Source organism: Siniperca chuatsi, linkage group LG19, assembly GCF_020085105.1.
Source record: "Siniperca chuatsi isolate FFG_IHB_CAS linkage group LG19, ASM2008510v1, whole genome shotgun sequence".
In the NCBI taxonomy this organism is placed as follows: domain Eukaryota; kingdom Metazoa; phylum Chordata; class Actinopteri; order Centrarchiformes; family Sinipercidae; genus Siniperca; species Siniperca chuatsi.
The window spans coordinates 19,511,115-19,520,958 of NC_058060.1; the positions used below are offsets into that span (position 1 = coordinate 19,511,115).

General features: G+C 38.7%; 1 long non-coding RNA gene across 1 annotated transcript; it reads right to left on the reverse strand.

The window, feature by feature from the left end:
* Positions 1–1,514: 1,514 nt before the first annotated feature.
* Positions 1,515–9,500, reverse strand: LOC122867035. The gene is made up of 3 exons (XR_006375854.1): positions 9,251–9,500; positions 8,357–8,465; positions 1,515–1,696 (listed from the first exon to the last, which is right to left on the reverse strand). It is a non-coding gene; the product is annotated as an uncharacterized LOC122867035 (long non-coding RNA).
* Positions 9,501–9,844: the final 344 nt, after the last annotated feature.

The following is a 9,844-nucleotide window of genomic DNA, read 5'->3' on the forward strand; positions in this document are numbered from 1 at the left end:
TAATTTTAGGGCTGTTTATCTCTGTGAGCTTACTTGTTTTACCTTGTCTTACTTCATGTACAGAATATGGAAGGAGAAAAGTAAGCCTTGGAATGAACAGCAATCAAACACATGTATAACATACATTTAAAGCCCCTTGAGGTAAATGTTATTTGTGATACTCTGCAATATAAATACAATTTGAGTTGATACAAGTTATCCTGTCTCATCCACACCTTTTTTGTGTGTGCTGTTTTTCTCTCTTTTAATTCAGACCTAGCCTCAGGGAAAATTCTGCTGTGGGCGTGTTTGGCTAACTTAACTATCTCTGACTGGTTCACAGGAGCAACAATTAACCTTTCTTCTCACAGGGGTCATAGACAACAAATACACAAAAACCCCTAAATGCATGGCCTATAGGAATACATTTATTACTTTGCCCCTGTCCTTTGCGTGGATGCTGCAGAGTATCATCCAATTAAGCATTATGTCAGGTTCATCTGACAGGGTTATTACTAAGCAGTGATTATCAGCAGATTATGCCAAACAGATAGGAGGTTAGATGTGGGCAGTGAAGTTTTTCATGTTGAACTCTGAAATACACATCTCTGGTTTGAGCCTGGATGAAACTTTCCTGTATGGATTTCTCTTTTGCTGTAGGCTATATTGTTTTGCGCACATTTAATCCTAACATTTCAAAATTAAAGACAAAAAATAATTAAATGCAAAAACCATCCTTTCTTGTGACTTGCCTAACAATTATACTTAAAATAATCCTTGGAAGAAGTCTTGGAAGTGAAGTAAACCGTCCTCAAAAGGCTTTTCTGCAGTATTCGTTGCTATGTTGCCAATAGCAACCATCTGCATTTTAAAACATCAGATGTTTCTTTGTAGAAATCGTGATCTATTTTTGTTTATTGTTTTGCTGGTGCGCAGGCTGGAATTATTACATGTGTATGTCATGCTTGGCATGAAACTCTCCCTCCCATGAATTCTACATTTGGCAAACAAATCTGCTGACTGTAACAAATTAGGGCAATGCCAACACAGAAGTCATGTATTGTAGAAAATGGTCATTATTTATTTAGTGTTATAAAGGTTAGATAAAATCCTCTTGAAACCCTTAATTATCTTAGATGTGCACAGTACAGTTGCAACATACTTCTGTTGACACATATCAAAAGAAAAGTGGGATATTCTCAGCAGGCATAACGCAGAGGGGATGGCTTGTAACAATAATACACTCATATGAATTCACATTTAGAGGCCCAGGACCATATTACATCTTGTTGAATTCATTTATTTTATTCAATTAAGCCCTGAAGTCCCTGCTATTCTGTTTTTAGCCATACTAGTGGCATGGATGGCAATGTCAGTCAGCCAGTCCACCACTGGTCCAGACTGAAATATCTCAACAACTATTGGATGGACTTTTCCTCTAGCGCCACCATCAGGTCAAAATTTCATTTTGTCCAATACTTTTCATGTTATGGTACACAGACTCTGGACCCAAAAGCATGACTCAACAAAGAGAGTTAAGTGGTTAGTTTTGGTTTATTGTACAAACAAGTCGAAACCAGTAACCAGGTGTGTGGACGGAAGCTCCTTAAGCAGGCAGACGGGGCGAGGACAGCTGGCTGACGTGAAGCAGCGGTGAATCCGGTCATGAGAAGTTTTTGGAGAGCCGGTGAGTCAGGTGTTGGTTTGAGGACTGAACCTGAACACAAGGAGTCAGAGGGTCAGGGATTCAGGAAACATGCAGAAAAAAAACCCTTTTTCTAAGGCAGCATCAGAGGCTGCGCCGTAGTACCTATAGAGTTAACAGACAATCTGACAAAGACTGGTGAGAAGAGTCAGGTAGATATACTGCATGGTCTTGATTGGTGGATGGAGAACAGGTGAGTGGCAGCAGATGAGTAGCAGGTGTGTCAGCTTCTGAGTGGAGGTTCACCGGAGGCCACGCCCTGCCAGCACACACATACAGACAAACACAGGAGGGGAACCAACAGGGGACAAACAGGCAGACACGAGGAGTAGTACAGCTGTACCACGACATTCCATTCTTATTAGCCTCAGCTGTATTTTGTGTTTAGTGCTAATAATCAAATGTTAGCATGCTAACATGCTAAACTAAGATGGTGAACATGATAAACACGATACCTGCTAAACATCAGAATGCTAGAAGAATGCCTACTTGACTCTTGACAATTTTATAGTTTGGACATCTATGAGTGATCGAAAAAAAAAACCCCTGAATATGTGGCAAAATATGTTTTCTGAAAGTTTATTATTGCTTTGTTCTTAAAAGTTAACAAGCAATACTATTTTAATTTGTAGCTCAGTCTGTGTTAAATAAGTAACAGATCTATGAGGTTTGTAAGAATATTTTGCAAAGCACCCATGCCTTTAAGGGTTAAAAGACTTTTGTAAAAGAGAAAAAAAACCCCATTTGATTAATTAAATGTTATAATAAAAAATGTGATCATTTTCATGCTTGAATTATTCCAAATATATACTTTGCTGTCCCTCTACAGCATCTAGTGCCTCTGAAGCTAAATGATCAGATTCCTCTCCTCATTACATCTTTCCCGAGTCTATATAAAGGGCAGACTTTAAAGTCAATGCCGCCACATCCATTCTAACTTTTCCTGTCTGCAAAATTAAAGGTTTCAACTATTCCACCCTCCAGTGAGCTCCCACACCAATAGATGGGCATTAGGGACACAGGTTTTACTCATCTGTCATTTCAGGGCTTCTGGGGCGTGCCCCAAACAATGTGGTCGGCTATCTCCCCCGTAGAATGTAAAGAGGCACCACCAGTAGAGTCTGGAAATACCATCTATGTGCAAGCATTTCAGATTACATGCCAGTCGAGTATATAAGTAAAGCCAAAATGACTGTGGTAGAAAATTAACCCATATGACAGATTCAGAGACTGCTGTATATGTTTTCTCTGACAGGGATTACAAAGTGGATGGAAATGGTCCCATACTCCACAGAAGTTTGGCCACACCACAATTAATGGTTGGTACATTATATCTTGTATGCAATAATAACCCCATCTTATTCCTTTCCCCCACATTTTTATTGTAGAGAACCTTAAATTTCACACTAACCTCACCTCAGCGGGGCATAAAGTCTAGTCTGCCTAAACAGGTGGTCAAGGCTGGCTCTATTTGACAGTCACTGAGAAGATTTGAGGTCTGTCAATCAGCACCAGCATCAATGTGAGGAATCCTCTGGCGGCAGTGATTGATTTGGAGGTCTATCTCATCTAAGACCTCTGAGTGTTTTCTCCTCTTGGAGCCCTGGGTTATAAACCATTGCGAATCCCTTAAAATTGTTTTTCTCTTCACCATCAGATAGAGGGAGACTGGGGTTTTGTTTGCCATTACATTTTAATAAGACAGATGAGAAAGAAAGGGGAGAGTGTTTTTGAGAGGAAAATAAATAATCAGCAACCTGACTTACTCTGGGCCATATTGTGAATGAATCAATGGACTATTAGAGCCTGAAGCCAGGCATGAAAATGCATCTGTCTTGAGCTAAGAGATATAGAGGTCAGAGATGACACTGGAAAGATGTGTGCTCCTGTCAGATCTGTGGCCATACTGTTGTCATGTCTCTTCTGGCAGAGTGGAGCTTTTGTTCTTAATGATGCCATACGTCAATATGGACATAACTGTCAACCACCCACCACTGCCACGACTGGTGATGTTTCATCGCTATTGCATCACAGGGAAAATACATTCACAAGCATTTTACTTGCATATCTGAATACAATGTGGCATTAACTCCATTCTCTCTGCAGTGAGTGCAGAATTTCAAATTTGCATCATTCCTTTTTCTGTGTTGGGAATGAATTGGAAGATAAAAATCTCTTCTTAGGTTTAGGTGACAAAAGCACTTTGGTTAAATTGGAGACAATTTGTGGTTTCAATTCAATGTTAAACCTGCAATAACTGATTTTTTTGGCTACTTGGGGGCAGCGAAAAAATCTGTGAACACAACAATGACATACAAGTTGATATGGTAAACCTGTTTTGTCCACCTGATGAATGTAAGTCTAAGATTCACTCTCTTTTACAGGTAGCTTTGTTTTTGGTCTCAACCAACTCCTGAGGGGAATATCTGGCTCTTTAGCTGCAAAATGCTCCACTGTGTTCACTAGCTAGTGGCTAACTGTGTCTGTTAGCTGAAAGATACTATAAAATTCTACATAGAGCAGAGGGTAGATGCAGTCGGGTGATAATTCTCTGTGGGTTCATTGCTACAAACAACACCTTTCCTATAACACATAATCATGTGATTTATTGTCATGACAAAAATATTGATTATAGCTGATTTAATAAAGTCTTGTGCTTAAAGTCACTGTTGATGTTTTCAATATTTAACCAAGACGACAATATTAACATAACCTAAACATAACCATTTTCTACATTCCGTATTAACACTTTGCAACTGCGCAGATACGTTCATTAAAAACATTTCATTATGTTGACAAAAAATTAAATTTAGGTGGCATTACATTTCTCTCAAAATGTATTTGCTGTTTCAGGTAAGTAGTATATGAATGTCATTTCTAGGAGACAAGGTAAATTCAAACAGGTGCACTCATCGTTAGGTGGTCAGATGTCAACACAGAGTCGGAAAGGAGAGGTTGCTCAGATCTTCAAATGTATTTGACAGATGCCACACATTAGTACCATTCATTACCATTAATCATCACTGTGTCACCAGTAATTACTCCATTTAAACCGACCAGCCCTGGTCAACCCGCTAATGAAGGTTAATGTGCTTTCCTGCGATCATTCTTCTGCCTGCATTATACCAACAATCACAATCTCCATCAACAACACAATGTGCTCTCAAGCATTTTACTGTAGCAATGCCATTATTGTGTGACTGCTGTCTCTCATCTCATGCAACAATGAATGGCACACAATACTGCAGCCACCTTTTCTATAATGACAGGCTGCAGTATTGCCTAGTGACCAAGACACAAAGCAGCATATCTGTCTGGATTGTAAAGGCTACTGAGGGGATTTTCTGCAGGAATAGAAAAGAGCTTATTTACATTTCACTCCTTTTATTGAAATCCTGGAATTAATCCTGGAGATGTAATAGAGCTGCAAGTTGGCCATGTGTATAGGGACATGTTTTTATACGTCTCCATTTGCCAGATCATTGTAATTCGTCTTGGTTTTCCCAGGCTACATGCAAATCCAGTCCAGAGGTTGGTGGTAATAAATAAGAATAACTCTTACAGTTTAACAGTTTAGTTCAAACAGCTTGGCTAATCAACAAACAACTAACACAAACACATGGATGGATCACAATTATGGGCTAGGCTTAGTGAGACCAAAATTTTATCTTTATTTTATTTTATAAAATCTTCCTCTCATTCATGCTGCTGCCTCACCCATACAGATCATTTAATGGTCAAACTGATCACGCATCAGATAAACGCTATAACAACTATGTCTGCCTTCTGTATCGTATGTGTTGAAGTCGCTGGAGCGGATTTCAATTCATCTTGAATGCTTCTTGGATGCATACACGTTTTTGAGATCAGATAGCCAACCTGAGTCTACCAAAGAGACATGAAGTGTAAATGAGGTCTACCATATGGATAAGAGTCTTGGGGGAGAGCAAATGCAACCAGCAGTCTAATTGCTGTGGTTAAACAATAAAATGCACATTGCAATAAAATGCAATTTCCGACAATAAATGTAAATTTAATGTGGTTAAATACCTTCTGGACACAATCTGGATAAAAGATGAATGAACTGTTATAATGTTAACTAATGATCACTGACAATTAGTTTCATTATCAATTTATCTGATTTTTTTGGGTTAATTACTGAATAGTTTACTCTTTAAAATGTCAGAAGATAATGACAAATGCCCATCACAATTCCCCAAACTGTTTTGTCTGACCAACAGTTCAAAACCCTAAAGATATTCATTTCACAATGCTATAACACAAAGAAAAGAAGCATATTCTCACTGATAAATTACTCACATCTAATTTATTATCAAAATTGTGACATTCAGTATTTCTGAACAACAAGTTGGTGGTGCTGTTGGGAAATACAGTGTAATACAGCCTGTTATGTGAAATGTTTCCTTGTTGACTGGATAACACTATGATCTCACTATGAATTAATCTAAGTTTTCAAACATTTGTATGGCTGGCCCCACTGGCCATTTCCTGTTTACGTGTTTCTGTTATCTGTAACAAGTGAAGCATTTGTCAACACACACAGCCCATCGCCTTGTCTGGGTGGCTGCAGGGGAAGATAAAGAGGCATCGAGGCAGGCCCTACCCTTCTGACAGAAGGCAAGAACAGAGGAATGGAAGCATCCTGTTTGATCGCTGAAGAGGGAGGCTGTGTCCCACTGTTGGCTATAGTTCTGCATACTGAGTCTGATAAGGGGATACTGTGTATGTCCATACAAGAACCTGTTCAGAATGAAATTGCCAGTGTATAAAAGTTATATGTTATATACATACAAATTCAATAATCTTACATTTTATCATTTGAATTCTGTGAAATTAAAGCTACACTGTATTTTTCCCTGAAAGTTTCATTCTTGGCAGGCTGGAAAGGTCTCTGAAACAACATTTAGCCCATAACTTCAGACATTAAAATGCTCCATTAATTCTTTTGGATAATGAAAGTGTCTTGGATGGGCTAGTAGCTCTTCTAGGCAGACTGACCCCTCCCAGCCATTCAGTTGTACATTATGGCTTTAATAAAGGTTTAATTCACAAATGTATAACTAAGGACTTAAATTAGGTAACAAGAAGAATAAAACTTTGTCACTACAGGTTTTACAAGGTGTTTTAATATCTCAATCACACATTGTTGATGATATAAAAAGGAAAAAAAAACATATTCACCTTGCTCATTTGTTTTTCTGTATAGCTCCTGAAGCTCCCATAAACAGTCCCTCATTGATAAACGATCAAATTTAAATAGCTATATTGCCTTTTTGTTTTCATTATTCAGAGCATAATGACACCCAGACTGCTAAGTTATTTCAGATGACACAGTTTTATCATCAGCCTCCAATAAACCAGGACAATCTGCAGGATATATAATGCAGTCCACAGTGGTAATGGTATGCTAATTTGTGCAAGTGTTTTCTTGCCAAGAAAACTGCAAATAAGGTGAAATACCTCGAGTTGTAACTCATGCAGCTCCAAAAGCCTCGTGCCCTGTTCCTGCTCCTGTTGCTCACCAACACACACTCAGCCTACCATTCCCCAAATCTTAAAAACAATTACAGACTTTAACAACAAACAGCAATGTAGCGCAAGTGTGGTAAAACTGTCTGGAATAGCTGGAGTCAGCAGCAATGTTCTTTGTACTGAAGCGGACTGTGGTTTTTCGTCTTAATTAAATCACAGCCACATTTTTAGGGGAATCTTAAGTTTTATGATCCATGGGTTTATGAAGCCAGTGTTCACGCTCAAACGTCTATAACACACCATATGGGCAGTGCTTTCTCAACAGCACAACACGTGAATAAAAAGTAGCTGAGTTGCTCATGACGGCTCTGAGACAATAATTTTCAGATGTAGGCTGAGGGGGAACATAATTAAGGGCATATGAAACCTTTTCTGCCATGCAGTATCTTCATGAACATTAAAGGTTATCCATATAATTAATTTCTATATACTCTTGAGTCTTGACACTGGGTTTTCTCCACCAGTTGCTGCACTGCATTTAATCTCACTGACATACTTATAATTCAAATGTTATTATGCTTGGCGGTATAATTTTAATTTAATCATCAGATTTTCTTTGGCATAATTAATATTCAGTGACCTCTCTAAAATTTATAGGAGAAATCTCCAACTGACAAAGCCTTGTCGTGACCCTTTAATGACTATCATCAGTCATTCTTTATCTATTGATATGCTATTTATCATTGACTCCACTAATGGTCAGTTAATAAGCAGCCAATACTTTAGAAATGAAAGCTAGATTAGCAGCAAATACCTCATGCATTCACCGGTTTAGAATTCGAAAACGTGCATCTTTAAACAACGTTATACCTTAAAGACATAAATGAAGAAATGTGGACCAAAGCATATTTAACTGGCATTCGCCCTGCCAATGCTGTTAGACCACAACTGGTGTATTTTTCATACCAGAGAGTATAATTAAAAGTTGTTCAGAAGTGCAAATTTGGCAGAGCAACTACAAAAAAGCCCCTGGGCGAGGTTGGAGGCACCTCATTATCGGATAGAGAGGAAGACGCCAAGAGCCAGACAGATTACTGCCAGTAAAAAAAAGAGAACAAGTCATTTATTAATACGATGACTGCTTTACTTGAAGCTCCCAGGCATCAACAAAACACTCACCTAGTCCTGGCAATTCTGGGTCCTTTGACACCTCAATTTATCACCTGCCCTGGTGCTGTTGGTGCTAAGAGGTTTCCGTTTCAATGTGACAACTGGAGTGGACATGGAGCTTTAAAACAGAGGAACTTAAGATTAGCTTGACAATAATACTTGAATAAAAACACTTTCAGAATGTTGTACAAATACACTTAAGGTATCCTATTATATAGTAAAATGTATGTCTTTAGTGCTTGATTTCATTTTATTTTGCTGATTTGTCATCTGTAGCCTAGTTATTGGCACTGTTCTGCTGATATTACATTATTGGATAATTTGATTTTGTCTTGTCCAAGATAATTGGGAAACATTGGTAAAACTGGCAACGAGGGCCTGTAACTCTTCTGTAATCACTGGTACATCAGGGCATTCACATAATGATGCCTTTGATGCTCTTTTTTGTCTTTGAGTGGTGGCAGCATGGCAGCTATATGCAGAAGCTGTGTGCCAGAAAAAAGCAGGGGAAAAAAGCAGCCTCCAACATCACACCAAAGACTGGCAGTGGCTTGCTAATCAGATAGCACAATAGCTCAATAGCTCCTGGAGCATCTCTCTATTTTCTCTCTACTGTTTTACGTCCCCATGGTATTTTGTTCACCATTGAGCACCATTTCATTCAGTTAAAAGTTACTGAAGAGGGAAAATATACCTCTCCAAGCTAACGTGCTGGCTAACAGTCATTTAGCAAAGTCGTTAGCTTGTTATCTTAGCTTATGAGACAATAAGTTCACATAATTTATTCAAAAGACATATTTGTACTGACTACTGTTTCATAACTGTCTGCAAACCATTGCTCTTTTGGTGAACAGTTTTTACTCCAACAGAGGAGGTTAAATAAAAGTGAATAATTCAACACACCTAATAAGCCACAATAGCTTCCTCCATTTTGGACTCTCCAGCTCTTCGTCCCCTCAAAGATGAGCACTGTCAAGACAGCTTGCTCTTGGTCAACAGCGTGAATTCGTGGGCCAAAGTACCCCAAAGTTGAACTCTACGTGCGGATTCATTTCGCCTCATTGAGCGGATCTTCTGGCGAAATCAATTAATTCCAATCAACCGCCACAAAATTTCGCTGTCTTAAATCCTGTCACCGAGCCCTAAGACTCTAGCCATACTAGTAGCTCTGAGAGGCTGTAGGCACAGCTGTGCTTTGGGCTAAATGCTGGTCAGCATGCTGACATGATCACAGTGATAATGCCAACATATGGGTGTTTAGCAGGTATAATGTTTATCATGTTCACTATTTTATATGCGTGTGATAGCATGCTAGCATTAGCTAATTAGCACTAAACACAAAGTACAGTTGAGGCTGATGGAAATGTCATTACTTTTACAGGTTTGGTCATAAACCAAAATTTTGGGAAAATTGAAAATTTAGCCGGATAATGGCGCTAGATGAAAAGTTAGATGTTCAGAATTTATCCTCTATAGGGACCTTGAATATCTGTAGCA